The 25,005-nt window shown below is 42.5% G+C and overlaps 1 long non-coding RNA gene across 1 annotated transcript in view; it reads right to left on the bottom strand.

The window, feature by feature from the left end:
• Positions 1-25,005, bottom strand: part of LOC309528344 — a 1,081,412-nt gene that overhangs the window by 53,359 nt on the left and 1,003,048 nt on the right. The gene's annotated exons all lie outside the window — the stretch shown is intronic.

Raw genomic sequence — 25,005 nt, 5'->3', positions numbered from 1 at the left:
GTAAAAATTAAACAACTATGGCATTAAAGGCCTCCATGCCCCCAAACTCTAAACATGAACTATCGGCTGCTTTTCTTCTTTCTCTGACCCCCTCCCCTCCCTTATATTCCATTGTATTTCCTGTCTTGAGACTCAGCTACAAACTGCAAATAAAACGTTTTGAGTATGTTGTAAAGTGCAATATACAATTGTGACACTAGGTGGCAACTGTGAGCTACAGCAAATTCAAGGCATTTTTCAAAACGATTTTTAAAAAAGCATTTTCACAACGTTTTTAACGTGTGTAGATTTCACCACAGATTCCGCCACAGGTGGGGAGCCTGTTGTGTCCAGATGTTGCTGGACTCCAGTGCCCTCAGCCCTGGCCAGCATGGCCAATAGTCATAGATGGTGGGAGCTTTCATCCAGCAACATCTTGGGAGCGCTGCAGGTTCTCCGTGACCTAAGCTCTGCTACAGTGGCAGGGGACAGGACTGTCAGGAACCGGAATGGCCTCATCTTCTCAAAGAACTCCTTGGCACAGCTTCCTGAAGAACAATGGAAATCTGTGATCAGCCCTCCTGTCTTTAGAATAGCTGCAAAAAGCAGCCATACTCGTGACATGCACTTAGAGAAATGGCTTTAACACTTCTCCCTTCATTATGTTTTCATACCCTCCAACATTTCTCTAATGACAATAGGGACATCAATAATAATAATAATAATAATAATAATAATAATAATAATAATGCCCTGCCCATCTGGCTGGGTTGCCCCAGTCACTCTGCGTGGCTTCTAACATATACAACATTAAACCTTAAAAAATACCTATAGAGGGCTTCCTTCAGATGTCTTCTAAAGGTTGCATAGTTACTTATCTCCTTGACTCGGGGGTCCCATAACTCCATACCCTCCAACATTTCTCCCAATGAAAATAAGGATGTGCTAAGGAAAAGGTTCAAATCCCCGCGACGGGGTGAGCTCCCATTGCTCGGTCCCTGCTCCTGCCAACCTAGCAGTTCAAAAGCACAAAGTGCAAGTAGATAAATAGGTACCACTCTGGCGGGAAGGTAAACGGCATTTCCGTGCGCTGCTCTGATTCGCCAGAAGTGGCTTAGTCATTCTGGCCACATGACCCGGAAGCTGTACGCCGGCTCCCTCGGCCAATAAAGCGAGATGAGCGCTGCAACCCCAGAGTCGTCTGGGACTGGACCTAATGGTCAGGGGTCCCTTTACCTTTACGTTAAGGAAAAGTTGGACATTCCTGGATCAAATCACAAACCAGGACAGCTTCTGTAAATCTGGGACTGTCCAGGAAAATAGGGACACTTGGAGGGTCTTTGTTTTCCCACTGAAAATTCCTCCCCTGCAGACTGTTTCTTCACCCTGTTTGGGATTAATGACAGATTCATGGACGCTTCCCCTAACAGGACAAATAGCCATGAGAGGAGAGAATTTTAATCAGAAATTCAGCATGTGTTGAAAAGCCATGCTTGTTGTCATGATCCCGATCCAAATCAGTCCCTCCCTCACATCCAATGCCTGCTTTTTTTTTTAATGAAAAAATGTTTTAATAGAGATGAGAAATACAATCACAGTTCACCGTATAGCCTCATCTAGTTTGACCCCGTGTTAGATAGCTGACATATATAGATAGCACCTGGATTCATTCTAGCAATTTCCAGGCCTTACAGTGCCGAAGTTATTGATAAAACAATGTGCTGATACCCTTCACGCAGTTCCTAATTTCAAGGTGTGATGTTCCCGATTTCAGTGTCCTTGGTGATTGAAAAGTATGCCAGATGTGATCTATAAACAAAGCAACTCTGTTAAGAAGACAAGGCGAGCGTTATTAGGTTTAGCCAATGATCCAGTGCAGAAAATCCAGTATCCCTGTGTGCTGAAGGACAAATACTATTTTAGAAAGGCGATCTATAAGACTAGAGAAAATGTCCATGAAGTCAAATTGCTGGTCAGTGTAGAATGCATGCCAGATCTGGAGGTAAAATTAGCAAAGTCTTAACAATGGCTGTGACGCTGGAGTTCTGTATATAATTTACTTTTACAATGCAAAGATATGCTCTAATAACGTCCATGTAATTGCTTTGAACGAAAAGATCACATCAGAAAAGGCTCTGGTGTTTGAAAAAAGCAGAACTGATGGCACTGCTGTGGCATAATATCTTACTAAAACACACTGTAGTATCTTGATAATTTTGATCATGAATTGTTCTTAATTACTTTAGTAGCTTGGAAGAGCACACCTTCTAGAACAGGTAGGAAAAGCCTGCTTTAAACTGATACATTGGCACCACCTTTAAGGAAAGATGTATATTTGTAAATATGGCTGCACTAGTTTCCAATGTGCTGTCAGACCCTCTTTAAGGTATTAAATCAGCCACTGGTGTTGTAGAGTTGCCCTTCCAGTACCAGGATTGCTGAAGTTTACCTGTGGTGGGGCAGAATGGTGGTGAGGTCAGGACCATGCAGACACTCTGGATTACACCTGGCAACTCCCTTTGTAGCAATAAGGGTTTCCCACCCTTGATTATTTGCAGAGCAGGGGCAGGTAGAATGATACTGAAATGCCAGTGGATGGGGTGGAAAAAGTCAATCAATTTTTAAGTCTGACCCAGTCTCGAATGAGTCTGTATTGAAGTGGACTGGCATGTTTGAGCTGCGGAGGAATTTGTTTTCTGAGCCCTTGTTTTAAAATAACCTATCTGTACTCTTAAAGGTAAAGGGACCCCTGACCATTAGGTCCAGTCGTGACCGACTCTGGGGTTGCGGCGCTCATCTCGCTTTATTGGCCGAGGGAGCGGCGTACAGCTTCTGGGTCATGTGGCCAGCATGACTAAGCCACTTCTGCTGAACCAGAGCAGCGCATGGAAACGCTGTTTACCTTCCTGATGGAGCGGTACCTTTATCTACTTGCACTTCGTGCTTTTGAACTGCTAGGTTGGCAGGAGCATGGACCGAGCAACAGGAGCTCACCCCGTGGCAGGGATTCGAACCGCCAACCTTCTGATCCGCAAGTCCTAGGCTCTGTGGTTTAACTCACAGTGCCACCCGTGTCCCAATCTGTACTCTTAACTTAATAGCAGGTATAGGCAAACTCAGCCCTCCAGATGTTTTGGGACTACAACTCCCATCATCCCTAGCTAACAGGACCAGTGGTCAGGGATGATGGGAGTTGTAGTCCCAAAACATCTGGAGGGCCAAGTTTGCCTATGCCTGCTTAAGAGCATTGTTGTGAGGGTGAAGTGAGATTAGACCCCCTTTATGTTGCCCTGGGCCGCAGTGGCACAGCATGGTGCTCAGGGCATGTGTGCATGGGCCGGGGGTGGGTCAGAAGCATGGAGGGTGGCTGCGCCAGCCCAAGTCCTTCACGCTCATCGAGCCGTAGCAGTTTGAACTGGCAGTGAAGGGAGGAGAAAGAGGCTTGAAGCTGCTCCGCGATGAGGGCAGACCTGGGATCTGTGGTGTCCTGTTCGCTAAGGAGGAGGTGGTTGCCAGAGCCTCTCACCTCTCCTTGGTGGGTGGCAGTGATGGTGGCACACTTCCCCTCAGGGGTGGGGCACGGACAGGTTTCCCTTTGTTAAGCAAGAGGAGGCACCTCCGCCGTCCGAGCCCTGAAGTCCCAGCCTGGGTGTGACTTGGTGAGTGGGAGAGCCTATTGTGGGGGTGCCTGGTTGTGCCCCCTCACACCCTTTCAAAAAACTGTGCCCGGGACCACAGCCCCTCTGGCCCTCCCCACGCTATGCCCTTGCTGAGCCATGCATTTAAAGCAGTATCATATAACTTTAAACAGTCATGGTTTCTACCATAGAATCATGGGAAGTGTAGTTTGTTAAGAGTGCTGAGAGGTGTTAAAAGGTAAAGGGACCCCTGACCATTAGGTCCAGTCGTGGCCGACTCTGGGGTTGTGGCGCTCATCTCGCTTTACTGGCTGAGAGAGCCGGCGTACAGCTTCCAGGTCATGAGGCCAGCATGACTAAGCCGCTTCTGGCGAACCAGAGCAGTGCACGGAAACGCCGTTTACCTTCCTGCCGGAGCGGTACCTATTTATCTACTTGCACTTTGACTGCTAGGTTGGCAGGAGCAGGGACCGAGCAACGGGAGCTCACCCTGTCACGGGGATTTGAACTGCCGACCTTCTGATCAGCAAGTCCTAGGCTCTGTGGTTTAACCCACAGTAGGAAACCCCTATTTCCCTCATGGATCTGCAGTCCATGTCTGCATGGATCTGCAGAATCGTTTAACAACCAATCCCTTTTCCCAGGGAACTCTGGGAACTGAGCTCCGTGAGGGAAACAGGCAGAATACACACATGATTATTAATAATAAACATTGGCTTCTATTATTAAATAAGCTTTCCCTTTGCTTTAGTTAGAAAAGAATGGCTCAGTCGATAATATATATTTGAGCTGAAGTTGGCACCAGTTCAAATCTGCACTACAAGGTACACATATGGGATTTCTTTCTGCGAATTGCTCAATCATCTTCATCGCTCTTTTTCTTTTAGTCCAGTCACGCTACATGGAATATAATGTGGTGTGGTTTTTCTCTGAGTGGAAAAAGAAATCCAGTTTCATGTAACATAACTTGCAGGGGAAAGGAGGGTATTGTAAAGAAGAAGAAGCATCTGCAGAAAATGAGGTACTTTAGGATAATGGAAAGCAGATTACAAATAAGCCATCTGCCACACACATTGATTTGTACAGTACCTTTTTGTCCCCCTGCCAGCATATCTTATTGGGTGCTGAAGGTGTATTCACAGAGATAGGCACATACTTTCTGTGGCCGATGACCAGGTTCTGAAACTGCTCAACTAATTTGCATCGGCAAAGGTTCTCCCCTCCCCCTTTAGCCTTTCTTTATATCCCGTATTTTTTGCACCATAACACTCACTTTTTTCCTCCTAGAAAGTAAGGGGAAATGTCTGTGCGTGTTATGGAGCGAATGCCTGCGGGTGGCAGGGGGGATCTGCTGCAGTCGTGAGCAGAGGATCCATGGTTCCCCTTCCTTCCCTCCTCCATGGTTACAAAGCATGGATCCACATGGATCCTCAGGATTTTTGCATTGGGCTACTCCAAACTCACTGTCAGATCACATGTCTGTGGCCACAGCATGAACCACAAAAATCATATATCCACTATTTCGTTTAGAATATTTGTTTTCTTGTTTTCCTCCTCTAAAAACTACGTGCGTGTTATGGTCTGGTGCGTGTTAGAGAGCGAAAAATACGGTACTTCCAGAATAGGCAAATCTGTATATGTATAACAGAGCAATCCGAACCCTACTTTGTGCTGGCCTGGGGGTTTGATTGACTGGAGGTGTCCCTCTGACCAGCTTTCCTGCAAAGTCAACTTTCTGCCACCTGTCTCACTGCTGTCACATGATGGCACTGAGCCACTTGATTGGACAATATATTCATATATTTGCATATGGCACTCAAAGTCTAGATAACTATTTTTATTAGTAGCCCTAGTTGGTGGGGTTTTATTGTTTGGAAATTCATATTTACTTTCATACCAAACAGTTTTTCATGTACATACACTAGAGACCACCAAGGTCAAAATGTGTTTGGGTTTTGTGATACTTTGTGAGTTTTATCTGTTCACATTGTTGATATCTTGTCACTATACACTATTTTTTAATTCCTTTGCTTTCGAAATAAGATGTGCATTGTTTTCAAGTATTATATTTCATAAAATTATTTCATACCAATTTATTTACCTATATTAGTTTGTAACAGTAAATTTTTTGATCCCAGTTCCAGCCCCCAATTACATCTTCAGTTTGTTGCAATTTATTTCCTTTTTTGTTCTGTGTATATGTAGCTGTTAAACTGGGGAGAGAATCGTATTGATATATATCCTGTATATTGGCATATGAAATATATAATATGCATATTGATATATGCCTTGTTTCACCCACTGCATAAATGGGATGGGGGCCTGGGGAATTCTTCTATTGTAAAAATCTCAACCTTTTCAATAAGCAATAAATACAATGAAAGCTATGGCCTACAGGCAATGCTTACATAGTTTAATTTGACAGAAGCTGACATGTCTCCACAGAATTGGCATTTAAAAGTTTCCATGGTCTTCCTCTGTGACATCTGAGCAGCCAATCCAATGGCAAGCGAAAGAGACCATGATACATGTGCTTGCCATGTCAGATAACATTGGGAGCCATGTTACAAAAATATGTTACGGGAAATGTGAATTCTGACAATTCTAGAGAAACTTCATCAGCATCTGAAAGCCCAGTGATACTCTGTAGATGGTGACAGTCACTTAGGTGTGGCAGTCAACCTTCACTGGTGTACATCCCCCCAAAAATGAAGAAATGAGTATCTATTTTCAGACTTTCACAAAGGTAATCAGAAATCACATTTGAAATCCAATGTTAATGCAGCATACATAAAAATAAAATCCTGGAACCAGAGGCACCAATTTGCCTACAGATTGGAGGGGGCTGGTGGTGCAGGTGTGCTTGCGACATCATGCACGTGCGTGATGTCACATGTGTGATGTTGCATCGCAAGGTTGGGAGCAGCCAGGGGCTCCTTCCACAGCAAGAAGAGGGGCTGGCCATGGAAGCTGCACCGTGAATGGCTCCATGCTCAGCTCCACACTCAGTCTTCTCTGCCCCTGATTTTTTGGAACATTGGGGAACTTCCCTCCAATATATATATATGGGCAACATAGCTCAGCCCCCATGAGACGGCGCCCCTGCCTGGAACCATAGATTGGTCAATGTGATTTTCCTGCACCTAAGGGCTGATTCTCCATGGTAATAATAATAATAATAATAATAATAATAATAATAATAATAATAATAATAAATTTATTATTTATACCCCGCCCATCTGGCTGGCTTCCCCAGCCACTCTGGGCGGCTTCCAACAAATTATTAAAATACAGTAATCCATCAAACATTAAAAGCTTCCCTAAACAGGGCTGCCTTCAGATGCCTTCTAAAAGTCTGGTAGTTGTTGTTCTCTTTGACATCTGGTGGGAGGGCGTTCCACAGGGCGGGTGCCACTCTGCCTGGTTCCCTGTAACTTGGCATCTCGCAGTGAGGGAACTGCCAGAAGGCCCTCGGTGCTGTCCGGGTAGAACAATGGGGGTGGAGACGCTCCTTCAGATATACTGGACTGAGGCCATTTAGGGCTTTAAAGGTCAGCACCAACACTTTGAATTGTGCTCGGAAACGTACTGGGAGCCAGTGTAGGTATTTCAGGACCAGTGTTATATGGTCTTGGTGGCCGCTCCCAGTCACCAGTCTAGCTGCCGCATTCTGGATTAGTTGTAGTTTCCGAGTCACCTTCAAAGGTAGCCCCACATAAGAGTGCATTGCAGTAGTCTAAGCGAGAGATAACCAGAGCATGCACGACTCTGGCAAGACAGTCCACGGGCAGATAGGGTCTCAGCCTGCTTACCAGATGGAGCTGGTAAACATCTGCCCTGGACACAGAATTAACCTGCGCCTCCATGGACAGCTGCGAGTCCAAAATGACTCCCAGGCTATGCACCTGGTCTTTCAGGGGCACAGTTACCCCATTCAGGACCAGGGAGTCCTCCACACCCGCCCGCCTCCTGTCTCCCCAAAACAGTACTTCTGCCTTGTCAGGGTTCAACCTCAATCTGTTAGCTGCCATCCATCCTCCAACCGGTTAAGCATGTGTGTATGTTGAAAAAGTGAACAGATGCCAGGCATCAGCTGTGGAACCATCAGTGTTATTAGGGAAGCCAGTGTGTTTCTACCTCAGTTCTCCATAATGGGAAGACTAATGGCCCATCTCAGGAGTGTCGCGAGGATAAATGAAATAAGGAAGTGTTGTTACCTGCCAGGAACTTTATGGATCAGGTGAGCCATAAATTAAAATCATGGCTGAACTTGTGAACCCCGGCAGATTTTAGTGGGGTTTAAATCCACAAGGTTGCTAGGTATGGGAATCACTCTTTTACTGCAGAGAAATCTCCTTTAGCGGCTTGGATTTAGAGGCATTTTCCTGCTCATTTGTGGCTTGTCTCTGCTTCCATTTCAATCGGATTTTGAAGGTTCGCAGGAGTGAACGTTGATCTGAGGATCATTTGAAAATGATGGCAACTGCCAGGAGAGAATAGGTAAAAGAGGTGTTAGGGGCAGTATTTTGCCTTTTCCCTTCCTTCGTCACTCTTTTCCTTCTGAGGCAGAGCGAAGATACATCTAAACATAAGAGCTTCCTGTGGACTGAACAGGAGATGAAGAATGTACCAGAATAGGAGCACACCTTGCTCTCCCTCTGCTGTTGCTGTTGCTTCCTGTGTGGATTGGCAGGGGAAAGTTTAGGGTTGTCACTCGTTCATACATCTCATGGATTGTCCCTATGCCCACAGTTCTGTCTATAATAAGTAGAATATTAATATGAATGAAGTCAATCTGTATGTTTTTGTAATGATAGAATTCTTTTGTCCAGACCTTTTTAATCACGAGTATTCTCCATTTCAATAATACATGTTTTGAAGAAGAAAGGGCTTCCGGAGAGCAGCAGAAAACTTTATTTATTTATTTATTTATTTCAACCCTCAAAGTAAAGTAAAAACGGATATTAAATACAAGAATAAAGAGAATATACAAGAATAAAGAGATAATCAACAAATAAAGTACAGCAAGACTAATTGGAAGTCATTTTTAATTTCTTGTTTTACAAGTTTTACAATCGTTCACGTCATTGGGAGTACAAATGATGTTAGTTATGAGAATTGTGTTGTTTCATATATTGCTATTGTCTGTCAATTTATAGTTTGTTTATTTGATTGTATGCTTGTTGGTTGGTTTGTTTGCTTTCCTGGCTATTTTAAAACAATAAATATTATATATATATCAAGAGAGAGAGAGAGAGACACTACCACTCAACTATCTAAAACGTGACAGGTGCCACCGTCCCTTCTTGACTAAAGATTTTATTGACTGATGCCCTTCAACATTGTGACCCTCTAACCTTAGGAGCTCCAATGACAAAATAATTGTTTTGAGGTCTAACTTCTATCTGTGACTAGTTCAGTGCCTCTGATTTGAAGGAACAGGTTTCAGTCCATCCCCTCCAACCCTCCAGGTGGTCCTAAGTGCTCCAGGAACCTGATGACTGGAAATATTGGTTTGGTGCAAACCTCTGAGATGCCTGACCCTTCAACCCTGATTCTAAGGAACAGGTTTTGAGTCCTTATTGTGCATCTGGTCCTCCTAAGTTCACTGTAGGGTGGAATTTTCCCAGTGTACAGGTTCACATTAAAAATCCCCCAGTGTATCAAGTCATGTTGAAGTGGCCACCCATTGTGCAGTCAGTAGGAATATAGGTTATGAAGAGCTCACCATCCTTGCCCTATAGGAGCAGGTCCTGTTGTGCAAACAGAAGTCCTTGAGTAGAGCAAATCCTGCTCTGTCACTTTGGTGCTACCAGAGGTATGAACTAGGACCATATGAGACTGGATATCTGGGATTACAATGTGTTTCTTCTTCTTGTTTTGTGTCATTGACACCTTGCTGCCCATAATATACCAGGGTTAAGAATGCCAAATGAAGGGACTCATCACAGGATGGATTTGTAGAGAATGCTTGGGTGTACAGTGGTACCTCGGGTTAAGTACTTAATTCGTTCCGGAGGTCCGTTCTTAACCTGAAACTGTTCTTAACCTGAAGCACCACTTTAGCTAATGGGGCCTCCCGTTGCCGCCGCACCGCCGGAGCACGATTTCTGTTCTCATCCTGAAGCAAAGTTCTTAACCTGAGGTAATATTTCTGGGTTAGCAGAGTCTGTAACCTGAAGCGTCTGTAACCCGAGGTACCACTGTACATGTGTTCTGAAACAGCCAGAGACAGAGAGAGAGAAAGAAAGAAAGAAAGAAAGAGAGAGAGAGAGAGAGAGACTTGTAAACATGTGGAAGAAGGGCTTAATTGAAATGAAAGGCAATGAGGATACTTTTTAATTAATTAAATGCTGGTAACCGCCATGATTCATGATAAACATAGCAGTTGCAGATCTGTCGTAGTGTAACTCCACAGAATCCTGCTACCAATGCCCTACAACCAAACCACCTGGAGAAGTATTTATAAATCTAGCTGGAAAGTAGTGATTTGGTTGGTGATGAGTCACCAAATGACATTGTTATTACCTGTGTCCTCAGCCATTCCCCCACACTTGTTCCTGTTCACATAAATATTTGGAAAAGAGAGCGAGAGAATGAGAATAATTATGATAATTCCATAATTTAACTCTGCTTCCTCTCTTACCCACCCTGGAAAAAAGAGTATTATTTATTTTTAAAGCCCAATACTTTTATATCTATGGAGCCAAGACATTTCTGTGTTCATTCAATCTTCTGCAGAACCTTCCTGGCAGATATCAGCTCGAAATGCCCATTGTTTCTAGTCTGCAATCTCTCCCTTGCCGCACTAGCCCCTTCAATTAAGGTGAAGAGGAATGATTTTCTGCCAATGAAAAATGCTGTACAAGGAGGTTTGCCATAAGCCTCTGTTTTGGTGAGGGAGGAACATTAAATCTAGTAATTGGACTGAAGATTTCTGTGTCCTTTCAGATGAGCAAAATATATTGATCTCTGTAGTGTTTTTGCATCTGCAATAAATTATTCAAAATCAGCACATACGGTATATGTTCCTGTTCTGTAAAAATTGATAATTGGGCTCTGGGGCTTTAGTAAATGCAGAGGCCCAGCCTATTAGTGGACATCTGGTGACTGTGTATTACTATTGCAAGTGTCACATTTTAAGAAAATATCTGAATTGCTATGATTAGGTTATCATACCGCTTTCAGTATTCCTTGCAAATATATGCTGCTGAGTAAGCTTCAGAAATGCAAGAATGTTGAAGAGTAACAACATAAAGTTTTGGTGCAAAATAATGCTAATCTGATAGGGGACCTTGTTTTCATCCAGTTGGTTTTGATCAAGTGGACGCCTCTCCCAATGGAAGAGGAGCGGGGGTGATTTTTGCCTATTCCTCCTCCCCCTGCAACCCAGGGTGCCTCTCAGAGAGTTTGGGGACCATTCAGAACAGGGTGAAAAATCAGAAGAACATGAGAAGAGCCTACTGGATTCGGCCAAAGACCCATCTAGTCTAGCACATTTAATAAGGTGACCCTATCTAATTCACCTAGACAGCATCTTAAAAAGCAGAGACATCACTTTGCCAACAAAGGTCCGTATAGTAAAAGCTATGGTTTTCCCAGTAGTGATGTATGGAAGTGATAGCTGGACCATAAAGAAGGCTGATCGCCGAAGAATTGGTGCTTTTGAATTATGGTGCTGGAGGAGACTCTTGAGAGTCCCATGGATTGCAAGAAGATCAAACCTCTCCATTCTGAAGGAAATCAGCCCTGAGTGCTCACTGGAAGGACAGATCCTGAAGCTGAGACTCCAATACTTTGGCCACCTCATGAGAAGACAAGACTCCCTGGAAAAGACCCTGATGTTGGGAAAGGTGGAGGGCACAAGGAGAAAGGGACGACAGAGGACGAGATGGTTGGACAGTGTTATCGAAGCTACCAGCATGAGTCTGACCAAACTGCGGGAGGCAGTGGAAGACAGGAGTGCCTGGCGTGCTCTGGTCCATGGGGTCACGAAGAGTCGGACATGACTAAACGACTCAACAACAACAAATCTAATTCACACTTTTTGAAACAATATGTGAGCATAGCCATCCTTCCGAATTTGCATTTCTCTGGCCAACTAATGTGTACAAAAATGCATATACTAGGGTAAAGTGTGATTAAAAATGTACATATTTGTGAAAATAGCATATAGAAATGGGCTGCATTAGGGGAAATAGAACTATTGGGTAAAACAAACTTGGCAAAAATGTGTATATTAGGGGAAAAATGTAAAGAAAATTGGGAGAAGTTTGCACTAAAATGCTGATTAATTTTTATGAGAACTTTTTTAAAAAAGTCAACCAGATGTGGAAATGTGGAGAACTTAATTTAGGTTTGTAAAACTGAGAAACAGAGAAAGCAAAACACATTCCCAGTCCTGTGTTAGAGGATTTCAGATTTGTGAAGGTCATCACAATGCGGTGGGCTCCATGCAATCCACATGTCACTGGCAGAAGCCAAATGTCTGAAGCATGACAGAAGCCTCAGGCATGCATTACTCATGTATACATTACTCTCTCACACAGGGTGCTCATGTATGGAAGAAAATGAGCTGCTGGGCTACTTATCCTGCCCCTAACATTGAATGGCTGTGCTTTGAGTATCCCTGCATTGTGAATGCACAAACACATTGCAGAAATAAAATGCCACTATCACACTGAAACACAAACGGATAATGTTACTGTACATTATATTAAAAGATTTCTATTTGTCTGCTTTCATGTCACAAACATTTTGCATTTCCTACTCCACAGATTGATTCCTGCCCCTCAGTCCTTTAATTTCTCTCTCTGAGAAATAACTGCACTTCTCTCATGAATATGCAAAACTCTGGAGCCTTCTTGTGTCGAAGCCCATCTGTTCTGTAAAGCTTTCTTGAATGCTTGTCACATCATGCATCATTATAAGTATGCATATTGCATGCCTGTTGGCAATCATAAGTAGGTAATCTGTATATGAAAATTTAAGATATTTGCTTAATACCTGTAAATGTCGTCGCTTTACAAAGCCCGAGTTCTTGGAAACATTTGGAGCTAGTAGATAGTGGGTCAGAACTACAACTGAGCTGAAACGATGCACCCATTTCCACATTGGTTTCCATCAACTGAAGAAGAAAAAAAGCAAGTTATATTTTGGGGTCTTTTTCTGGAGGGTGAGCCCCAGTTGAATTTGTAGTCTACATTCATCACTGGCAAGCACAGCATGATAATGAAAATACATAGCATCAGGTCATAAATGTGCAATTCCATAGTACAGTGGTACCTCGGGTTAAGTACTTAATTCGTTCCGGAGGTCCGTTCTTAACCTGAAACTGTTCTTAACCTGAAGCACCACTTTAGCTAATGGGGCCTCCTGCTGCTGTCACGCCACCGGAGCACGATTTCTGTTCTCATCCTGAAGCAAAGTTCTTAACCTGAAGCACTATTTCTGGGTTAGCGGAGTCTGTAACCTGAATCATATGTAACCTGAAGCATATGTAACCTGAGGTACCACTGTATCTGGAGCTTCCCACAATTTGGCATCTTTTTTTTTAAAAAAAAAATTAATCATTTTTTTGATACAAACAACTGCAAAAGACACATACAACAAAAACCACAATAACAATAATAACACAATTTGACAATTCAGATTTGAATACACTGATATACCTATGACTACACCTTTTTTTAAGAAAAACACTATTTCCCCACCTCTCTCTCCTCCCTCTACTTCCCACGATTTGGTATCTTGAGCCTGTACTATTACTGTTCTGATAGCACAAGAGCCTTAGCAGTGCTGCTTCTTCTCATGGCCGCATGGGAGGCACCCACCGTGGCTGTTTCTCGTGCTAGGTTGCCCCTCTTGACATTTGCATGAGGAAGAGCTGCAGCATGGACTCTTCCTCCATGGTCCACAATGGACTTACATGCTGTACCAGGCCAAAGACCTATCTCTAATTCAGCATCCTCTTGTCCACAGTGACGACCTGGCTACACCTGGGAAGCCCACATAAGGGCAACTATCTTTTCTCACTGTGGACTGGAGGCCCCCCGATGCTGACCTTAACATGTTTAGTTACTGAAATGATGATAAACTAGGATTACTGCTGTTTGTTAAACCTTGTTTAACATAACACCTGTGTTAAAAGACCTACATTGGCTCCCAGTACGTTTCCTAGCACAATTCAAAGTGTTGACCTTTAAAGCCCTAAACGGCCTCGGCCCAGTATACCTAAAGGAGTGTCTCCACCCCCATCATTCTGCCCGGACACTGAGGTCCAGCGCCAAGGGCCTTCTGGTGGTTCCCTCACTGTGAGAAACAAAGCTACAGGGAACTAGGCAGAGGGCCTTCTTGGTAGTGGTGCCCACACTGTGGAACACCCTCCCATCAGATGTCAAAGAAATAAACAACTACCTGACATTTAGAAGACATCTGAAGGCAGCCCTGTTCAGGGAAGTTTTTAATGTGTGACATTTTAATGACTGCTCCCCATATTAAATGGGGGGCGCCCTTTGCATGGTCGCACACAGCCCCCTGGACCCTATGCGGCACCATTAGCACAGGCTTGGCTTCGCCTTCCCCAGGTGGGATACCTGGAGTTCTCCGCCTACCTCAGCCAGTTGCCCAATCCTGCCTGGGGAGGCGTTGTCAAGGTGATCAGGCCAGGTAGGGGGAGGGACCACCTGCCCACACAATAGGGGGAGGATCTTACCTGGGAATGGTCTTTGTTGGAAGCCACCCAGAGTGCCTGGGGAAACCCAGCCAGATGGGTGGGGTACAAATAAATTATTATTATTATTACTCACAGTCTAAGGGATGGGGCAGGGGACATCTGGAGGATGAGTTGTCCTTAAGGAGAGAGCATAGTAGTGTTTTATTTGAAGTTTTTCTTTTTCTGTAAAATAACATTAAAAACACTTAAAAATGCAGCTACGACCAACAGGAAGCTTACCAGAGGAATGCTGGACCATAAAGAAGGCTGATCGCCGAAGAATTGATGCTTTTGAATTATGGTGCTGGAGGAGACTCTTGAGAGTCCCATGGACTGCAAGAAGATCAGACCTCTCCATTCTGAAGGAAATCAGCCCTGAGTGCTCACTGGAAGGACAGATCCTGAAGCTGAGACTCCAATACTTTAGCCACCTCATGAGAAGAGAAGACTCCCTGGAAAAGACCCTGATGCTGGGAAAGATGGAGGGCACAAGGAGAAGGGGACAACAGAGGACGAGATGGTTGGAGAGTATTCTCGAAGCTATGAACGTGAGTTTGACCAAACTGCAGGAGGCAGTGGAAGACAGGAGTGCCTGGTGTGCTCTGGTCCATGGGGTCACAAAGTGGCGGACAGGACTAAATGACTAAACAACAACACAATTGCTGCAAGAGAGCACAGCTCCGGGAGCTTACAATTGCTGCAAATGAACTAGGTTGCACTTTTCTCACCTGCACAGCAGGCAAGTGCTTCTGGTGCATCATAGACCCCCGCTGTGCAGTAGTGCCTGCAGTTACGAGTCCCAAACAGAAATTGTACATAGCAGGTCTGAAGATGGTGGTGGTGATGACAGGTATGGCTGAATGGAGGTGATGTGGCCTGGGGAGCAATGGGGGTGTGGGATGTTGGCTGAGACAAATGAACTGCATCTTTCCGTCCACAAAGGGATTTGCCCTCCTGAAGCTCAAACTCTCTTAGAAAGCATTTTCTCCCTTAAAACGCTTCACAGCTACCACATTGATCTGAATGATGTTTCTAAGGCATGGAAGTCAACTGCTTTGGTGTGAATCCAGCCATTAATGAACACACAGACCAATCAATGGTAAAACTTCAAAGGGCACTGAATTTGCCTTTAAGGTCGATGCAGGGAATGAAACTATTATAAAAGCACCCAGAGTTCAGGAGTCAAATATTTATTAACACCGAAGGAAAGATTGAGTTGATTACATAGCTTCCAATAGGAAGGTAGTCTCTTCTTTCAAATAAAATGCAATCAATATCATCTAACAAAGTAGTCCTCAATTTATTAGATTTCTCCCCACTTAGGAGGCCTCTGCAAAGTTCAATTTGCTTTATTGGCTCTGTGTCGATGTGCTGAAGTGGATCTGTGACACTGTCTGTCTTTAGTTGCTAACCATAGTACTGCACAGTCCTCACTGCCACAGTGCCCTTCATATTCCACAAAGTACTTGGTAGTAGAGGAACCAACATTGGCTGGATCTTTTGGGTGTGTAACAATCTTCAAGGCATGAACTCATTGTTTAAAATAAGGAAGAGTAATCTCTGGTCCTCCAGATGTTGGACTCAACTCTGATCAGCCTCAGTTGGTATAGTCAATGGGCAAGGATGCCAGTGATGGAAGTTGTAGCCCTGGAACATCTGTTGGGGGCACCATGTTGGATAATTCTGGTTTAAAATTACTTTTTTTAATAGGCTCTAATGCCTGATTCTTGGAGTACTGCAGTATTGTGTAATACTTAGAGTGCAAAGGCCAGCAAAGAAGGAAGTGTTCAATTTCTGCTTATGTGAGATTTTATCTTGAGAGCATTTAGGATGTTGCCTTGCACGACACAATTAAAACTGTAATTATACTTTGTAATAAAATATTATTATGCAAATTTGCATGTGCTAATTACATGATTAGACCTACACTAATTGCATTATCTGCAAAAGACAACTATCAATGTATTATTATTTTTTTACAACCAGCAACAAACGCAAGACAAATTATGATAAACTCTAAAGGCATGATCCAATCCAGTAATAATGATAGAACAAAATGAGAGTGAAAGGTTTAATCTGAGGAGGTATTACTTGGCACTGAAACATATTCTTATCGCTGTATTTGTTCAGTGCAGCTCCCCTTGCTCCTTTACAATAAACAAGGAAGCTTTGGCTATGAAGGGTTTTTTCCCCTGCCTGCTCAGGTTTCTTAAAAAAGAGGGAAGTGTCTTCTAGACAATTTTGTAGATGTTTACCCAGGGAGTGCACTAACATTGTGTGGGAGGAGGGAGGCTGGGTTAATTCCATTGTACATAAGTTGTACATTGACAATAAAGGTATTATTATTATTATTATTATTATTATTATTATTATTATTAATGTGGTGTAGGTGGAGAAGGAAGTTTTATACCTGAATCAGAATGAGTTTGAGGAGGGTAAGAGATTCTGAAGCAAATTTTCCTAATTTACATTTGTTGGCCAACACATTTGAATGTGTTTTTGACTGGATCCATTTCTTTCCATAATTAGCTGCTACCACTGCTTTTTGGATTTATGTTTTTTGTTTTGTTTTGTTTAAGGGAATGTGCGGCATTGGGGGCAAGGTAATATTTAAAGTTATTGGGAAGAATTCACAGTAAGCTAGTTGAACTTAGTTCCGTTTGAAAACCGTGAGACTTAAGACCTGACTAATTTGTTGCAATGATTTCAATGGACCCAAAGTGTGATTTCGGCCTACTGTCTTCCAACTTCTTACCCAAAAGATGCCACCATGAGAGTAGAAAATATTGCTTCTTTTCCTTCTGTGATGATGCCATATCATCAGCAGTGGAAATGTGCTCACTACCGCCACCACCAGAATGACATAAATAGCAGCAGCATTTAAAATAGAGTGGTACCTCGGGTTACAGATGCTTCAGGTTACAGACTCCGCTAACCCTGAAATAGTACCTCGGGTTAAGAACTTTGCTTCAGAATGAGAACAGAAATTGTGCTTCGGCGGCGCGGCAGCAGCGGGAGGCCCCATTAGCTAAAGTGGTGCTTCGGGTTAAGAACAGTTTCAGGTTAAGAACAGACCTCCAGAAAGAATTAAGTTCTTAACCCAAGTGTAATGTGAATGTATGGCATGATTTTGTGAAATCTGTGCCTCACACCCTCAACCAGGAGAGCAAAAGGAAGTAAAAAAAGAGGGGGCAAATCAGCTCTTCCCAGAGTTTATAGAAATAAAAAAAGAAACGTGCTTCCAAGCAAAGAGACAAACCTTGCCACAGAAACAGTCAAAGTAACGATCACAGAGGCAGAAAAGATATTGACTTGGGGGGCAGGGAGGGTAAATGTGAGAGGCTGCTATCATACCATCCTGAAAGCTCCCAAAGGTGAACCCCAAAATAAGAAGTGGATGGAGACTACAATACAGGCTACACCGTACCAGCCAATAAAAACAGAAAAAAACAGGTACTGCACGACCAGTGCCTTTTTCCCCCAGCCAGAATTTGATGGAACTCAGTTCTGGCACCGCTCAGGTGGTTGCCATTGCCATTATCAGTGAACGAGGGAGGTGTCTGTGGTGAATTCTGGCACATCTTTTTCTAGAAAAATAGCACTGTACAGGACTGTGATAGAGGTCAAGCAATATAATGTGGTGAAGGATAAGGGGGAAATTTCCTTTCATGGGAGACTGCCACCTGCTTCTCACTGGCCACCAAAGGCTTGATGAACTCCATAGCCTGTCTTTTAGCCACAGGAAGCCGCATGGGCCTTCTTCTTTTAAAAAGGAAGCAGGGGCAAAAACACTTCACCCACAAAGGGCAATGGAGCGACGGGGGGGGGGAGACGTGTTGGTACCAATTACTGGTCAGTTCTGTCAAGGGAACAAACCAAGGGTTGAGGAATCCCCACCCTGTCCTAATTCTCTTCAGCCTTTTTCCAGTCTGCCATTGTGGAGCAGAAGAGGAGCTTTGATTTATATAGACACACATTTTATTTTGCTGAATCTGGTGTTATTTATTTTTTATCTACAGCTAAACGTGAAGCATTATGAAGTCGCAAATCTCCCTCTGCCCTCAACAAGGAGTTGTGTGTCGCATACACAGAGAAAGCTGAAGTCATTTGTTCAGCTTTAAAAGCTGTAAATTTAACAAGTGTCATAGCCATATATGGAGAAATTAGCGTAATGCAGCTAATGTGTTCATATCCGCACAGTTCAGGCACTTTATGCAAAGGTCGGAGGTTGTAATAACTCCTGTTTATGGTATTTAGAAGTATCGATCACTTTATATTGTGATACTCTAATCTGATGTGATGAAGTAAAGATGAAGGCAGGAAGGCATCATGTTGGTCAGTGGAGCCATTTTACTTCAGTTTTAGCATAATCACCAGAGCAACCAAAGTGTCTTTATTTTACACAAATATATTCTTAATACAGTGGTACCTCAGGTTACATACGCTTCAGGTTACATACGCTTCAGGTTACAGACTCCGCTAACCAAGAAATAGTGCTTCAGGTTAAGAATTTTGCTTCAGGATGAGAACGGAAATCGTGCTCCGGCAGCACGGCAGCATCAGGAGGCCCCATTAGCTAAAGTGGTGCTTCAGGTTAAGAACAGTTTCAGGTTAAGAACGGACCTCCAAAACGAATTAAGTACTTAACCCGAGGTACCACTGTAACATAAGAAGAACATTAACGCTTGCTGGATCAGGCCAATGACCCATCTAGCCTAGCGTCTTGTTCTCACAGTGGCCAATCAGATGCTTGTGGGAAGCTAAGTCAATGTAGCATTACAACTGAGGAGACCATGTGAGCCAGGAGTAAGTATAGCACCAGAGAATTGCTAATGTAGGAAGTAAATGGACTACGAATGAGTAACTTAAGTCAAAGGCAAAATAAAAAAAATTCCTTCCAGTAGCACCTTAAAGACCAACTAAGTTAGTTCTTGGTATGAGCTTTCGTGTGCATGAACACTTCTTCAGATACCTTCTTCAGGTATCTGAAGAAGTGTGCATGCACACGAAAGCTCATACCAAGAACTAACTTAGTTGGTCTTTAAGGTGCTACTGGAAGGAATTTTTTTTATTTTGACTATGACAGACCAACACGGCTACCTATCTACTACTTAAGTCAAAGGCTTAAATCAGAATTCCTTCTTGGTGAGCATCTTTGATTTCAGTGAGTATGTCTTGAAAGAAATGTACTTGGTCCTAATTCCTATCTTAAAGAGGAACTGTGTTATGATAAAAGGGAATATTTGATGAGTAATAACTCATCAAATCCTAGGACTACATAACTAGAACCAATTTGCTACCCAGAACAGTTTTTCATTAAATACTGAGTGATATTAATGATACCTCCTTCTGGTGAGAATCTATACCATATATAATATAATTGCCAATTATGCCCCATTGGTGGAAAAGACCAATATTCCTGCATCTGTGTAAAAATATTTGTTAACAACAGTTTACTAGGTCTAGGTGACCAGATTTTATGGTATGGATTTATATGTCTCACTTAAAACTGAAATATTGGGATGAGAAGAAGTAATTATGAAGAAATGTTTGGAAGCAGTTTATGTCTGGCTCTTAAAAAGCTTAAGTACTCTTCCCCCTTCACAAAGTAATGGATGGTGCATATCAAATGTTCATCATGGGGAAAAACATTCTCCTTAGTGAAACTATTTTTAGAAAAATTAATTAAAAATCCACTCAGTAGGATGAAAAGGCAACTAACATAGACAGATCACCTGTTATGCTTTTAATGTCCACTGAAATTTGCCAGATACGTTGTATCTAGAAACCTATCTGCCTCAAGCAGGTGGATTTCAATAATAAAATTATTAAGATAAAACAATAGTTCTTCTCCAGCCTTAGCCGTGAAGATACCTGTTGGGGGTTTGATACCTGGAAGCCAATTCTCACTTTCAGGGGGAAAGCTATCACTCAAGTAGGAAGTCTTGACCTCTAACACAAGACCCTAATACATATAAATTGGTGCCATATTGCACTCACAAGCATAATCATTGTATGAATTGTCGATGTTGGATTATCATGTTTATGAGTACAACATACCACCATTTCCTATGCATTATTATATGTTTTGTATTTGTGTATTTGTTGAAGAGAGGACCTCCATTGTAGAATATGCATGTACTGCCAAATTTAAATTTAAAAGGCACCAAACGCAAGCCCCACTTGCCAAAGAACAATCAGGAACACACTTTAATGCTGTGAGTTATTCATTTGCAGCTGTGTCTTTTCCTGCCCTATACCCAACACCTTACTCTTGTTCTTATCATTTGCCTCCCATACACATGTTTCAGGGTGATGGACAAAACACCTTTAAAAAGCATTAAAAGGAACACAGGAGATGGCAACAGATAAAGTTTAGAGCAATACAAAGTAGATACCCATAGCAGACATATTTATTCAGCTTGGAAAGCTTCTTGGAACAATAATACATTCATTTGTGGAGATAGTGGTGCCTGTTGCATCTCAACAGAAATATTGTTCCACAGAAAATGAGCTGTCACATAATCTGTTTTGGAAAAATCTGAGGTCTTACTGTTCTTCCATATCTAAGTGCCATAGCACTCTTTCCACAGTAAGGAGTAGGTGGGACCACTTAAGATCCAGAAGGTTGAAAGGATAAATTTATTGGAGGCAGCCTGGGGGGGGGGGATACCCATTTGGTGTCAGCGGTGAGAACAGAAAATGGTTGGTGTGGCTGGTAGGTTTGCCTCCATTCCATCTCACAATGTAGTCTACTTTCTATGCCACCACAGAGCCTGACCTGAAACTACTACATAAATTTGTAAAACTGATGGTAATTAATGCTGATAATTCAAATGATGTTGTGGGATTGTATCAGGAATCAAGAACCTGTGGATGATCAGATGTTGTTGGACTCCCAAACCCATCTGCCCCAGCTCAGTAGTCAGGAATGATGGGAGTTGTAGTCCATTAACACCTGGAAAGCCATAGGGCCCCCACCCCTAATACGTTGGCTGGATCTGTATATATAAGGCTGGGCTGTATATGTGACAGATAAATAGGAACTATTTTGAATTTTTGACCTGTTCTGTCCTTGTAGGCAACTAAAGGGAGAGTTCCAACTAGTAAGGAAACCTTTCCCCTCTTTCATTTTGTAAGCACAATTTTTTTTTCTAAAATGAAAACAAAACATAACCTTTTGTACATCTGGTAACATAATGCTGCCTTCAGAAAAAGATTTTTCAGTCCAGCTTCTGACTTTGCTTGACTTGTAGAGTCAGGACTGGAAGAGTCAAAGCTGGAAGAGGCCACAGAGAACATGTTTCTCGATATTCAGATTTGGCAGACAGACAGTGCCATTAAGAATTTGCTGATGGCTAACTGTAGAGAATGTGTTGAAAGAATATGTAAAGGGCAGCTTGTAAGTATACCTAGAATCAGCTAATTGAAATTTCATGGTGATTAGAGTTAGAGGTACCTTGTTCATGCTAATAATAGCTGTTTTTACGGGGGGGTGGGAATATGGTACATCTTAAAGATTTTTTTTTTTAAAAAAATACGGAAGCAAGGATTACCATAATATGTGACAGCCATGAGCTTAAACAACTTTTAAAAAGAGGTTTAAGACAAATTCATGGAGGGCAGATTAGATTTTTAGCAAGGATAGCGAATTGGAACCCTCATGTAAAAGTAAGTATACCTTCGGGTATCAGATGGTCATCACATTCATGCTTTGCTCACAAGATTTCCATATACATCTAGCCATAAGAAAACAGAACACTGGATGTATTATTTATTATTTCTATGATCGTTAATTTAAAAGCCCAATAGCAATTTATTTTTTTAAAAGTAAAGCAAATAAAACAGAAATCTAGAAGATTAAAATACGTGAAACAGGGTCCAATCATAGGCTCCTGGGCAAAAAAAGAGAGAGAGCGCTTCAAAAGACGTCTGAAACTACTGATAGTTGCTGCTTCATGCATGGCAGATAGAAGGGTATTCCAAAGTACTGGGACGACAGCAGCAAATGCTCTGTCACTTGACATAGAGGGGGTGAAAATCTCCCAGTGAAATGAAGTGAAGTGAAGAGGTTTCCAAATTTCCAAGACATGGCCCACGCTGGAAATTTGTGCGACCACCCTGCCCATTAAGGCACAGCTATGTAGATAACATCATGTGTTGTTGGCCCTCAGCTGTGTATACTCTCACCTCATACATGTGAGTATTCTTAAAGTAGAATTATAATTTAAGGCTAAGGCAAAGAGGACATACAAGAAGACAGATGCTAGAGAGATGTATTCTGATTTATAAGCTCAGCAGGAGTTCACATGAAGCAGTTGTCAGGAAGACATAAGCGGGGGTGGGGGAGGGAATAGAATAAATGCACTGGCAGAATTTAGGCTTGCAGCAGACCTGCATCTAAGTGGATAGAATTCTTCCCACTGTCACCTTCTGAACTTTCTATGATAACCACGAGAAACAAATTTAAGATTTCACTCCTTACGATAATTAGAGGCCATTCTACTTTCCGTTTTTGAAAAGGCCTTTCGTGGATATAATGAAACCTAGAAGATATTTAGACTTACCAATGACTAGTAATTTAGAAATTAAAGTGCAGCCTTAGTAAATGACACAGCACAGTGCTAATAAGATTAGAAAGTGTGAGCCAATTTTCATATGCAGAAACATGTGGAAAATAATTTCTAATCCACAAAATGCTAGAAGGGCGTATTTAGTGTAATGGAAATTTGTATGTATATCTGCTCAGTCACACATCCTGTTGTCTTGTTAGCACTCTTTGGGTTCTGGACATAATTATATAATTAGAGGAGAGAGGAATTGGAGCTGGCAGTAGAAGGTGTGTGTGTGTGTGTGTGTGTGTTTGCATTTGCATACGTAATCAGGCAACATTTCCCCCCAGAGTACTCATCAAACTTAGAGCATGTACACATTGCGTTCCCTCCCGAGTGTTCTACTACAATAGATGTATATACTCCTATATCTTTCTGCTAAGGGATGAGTGGAAGTCCCTCCCCTTTCCTAATTGTTTCCTTATTGTTGCTGGCAACAACAATAGCAATAACGCAAAGCTGCATACAAAGGAGCTTTAGCCGTTTAAACACTATACTGCTACACGTCTGCCTTCTGGTTTACTTTTACAAAATTATTTGGGGGACTTGGTAATACACAGTTTGCTGTAGTTTTCAGGTTGTATCTCACCCCGGAACTTTACACTGACTGGTGCATTTAAAAGTGCATTAAATTAATGGCACATGAGGCTTCAGAAGAGGTCTGAGGAGGCAATATAAGTAGATTTGACTTTTGCTTGAAAATGTGGGAGATTTGACTGGGAATCCAAACCAGCTTCAATCTCATCTCTGAGCTGAAATATTAATGGTGGACCTAACTGCAAGACTGCTTTAACTTACACTCCCTCAGCTCAGTCCAATAACTTGCAATAGGGGGCTAACAGTGAGCTACACTGCAGGACTGTTTTCTACTATTGTCTGAGCCCAAGTTGCACAGTGGGGATAAGAGCAATGAAAAACACTGCAGAGTTGTTGAAGTCCCTCAGTTCAGCCAAACATGCAACAGGGGTTTTAATAAGAACTTAGGGGAGGGATTCAGTGTCAAAGTCTTCCAATCGTTCAGTCAGTGCAAGCATTTCAGAAACTGAAAATATTTGCCCATACCTCATGGATTAGTCTTGGAAAACTGGGCTATCTCAGGCGTAAACATGACTCAGTGTTCAACACCCAACATGATTATCTCCACTAGATTTTTGACCTTGCACACATCAGTATGATTATTTCTGAAGCTGTCTTTTTACAAATGTTTTAGAAAATCATTATCTTGAAGGGAACAACAACCATTGGCCTGGTCTTATGATCCAGAGAAAACATAGTGGCACGCCTATGTCAGGTCTGTGGGATTTAACGGTGGGGACATTTTGCTATTTTTGAATGCGTCCCTGCATTTCCAAGGAAACAGGATGACTACATCCTGTTTTGCTGTGAGGGCAGGAAATGAAAATGGCATAGAAAAATGTAACAAGACAGGAAGTGTTGCCTGGTTGCCTTGGCAATGCAAGGACACATTCCTCTCCTGTGGACACCTGTTCCAATGGGTGAATATTTTTTTCCTTTGTGCCCCTCCCCCATCTAAGGAAGGCGAATATTAGCCGCAATTTCTGCACAGCTCTACTAACAACTCAATAATGTTTATTCACTCTAAAAAATAAAAATAGAATCGCACAGTGCAATTTTCTGTTACCTCATCACTTTTATATCATGGCCCGTCTTCTCAACATTATTGTGTGTTTTGTTGTCTCTTTAGGCTGAGTACTTTCTCAAGCAATGACTGTAATGTGCCTGGCTCAGTGGTTCTTGTTTTCAATTGGTCCCCAGATGCAAACACAGTAAACATGAGTAATATTATTAATAAAATGGCAGTTGGCACCCATTAGTACAAACTATCTTCTCTCCAGGCTGTTAGGTCCCAACGGGCTGAGGTAGCAGCACAGGCTGACCAGCCAGTAGGGAGGAAAGGCAAAGCCAGAGGCACAAATTTGGCCAGCAGAGGTGCAAGCAGAGAATGTAGATTGAACCTGAGGGCAGCTAGAACCTTAGCATGAGCTAAGGATATGCTCTGAATTATGAGCAGATATATTGAAGGGCATTGTCCTTTTTTAAT

The sequence above is a fragment of the Podarcis vaucheri genome (assembly GCF_965113315.1).
Source record: "Podarcis vaucheri genome assembly, chromosome: 3".
Classification (NCBI taxonomy): domain Eukaryota; kingdom Metazoa; phylum Chordata; class Lepidosauria; order Squamata; family Lacertidae; genus Podarcis; species Podarcis vaucheri.
The sequence above is the reverse complement of the archived record's forward strand: the minus strand, read 5'-3'. Positions and strand labels throughout refer to the sequence as shown.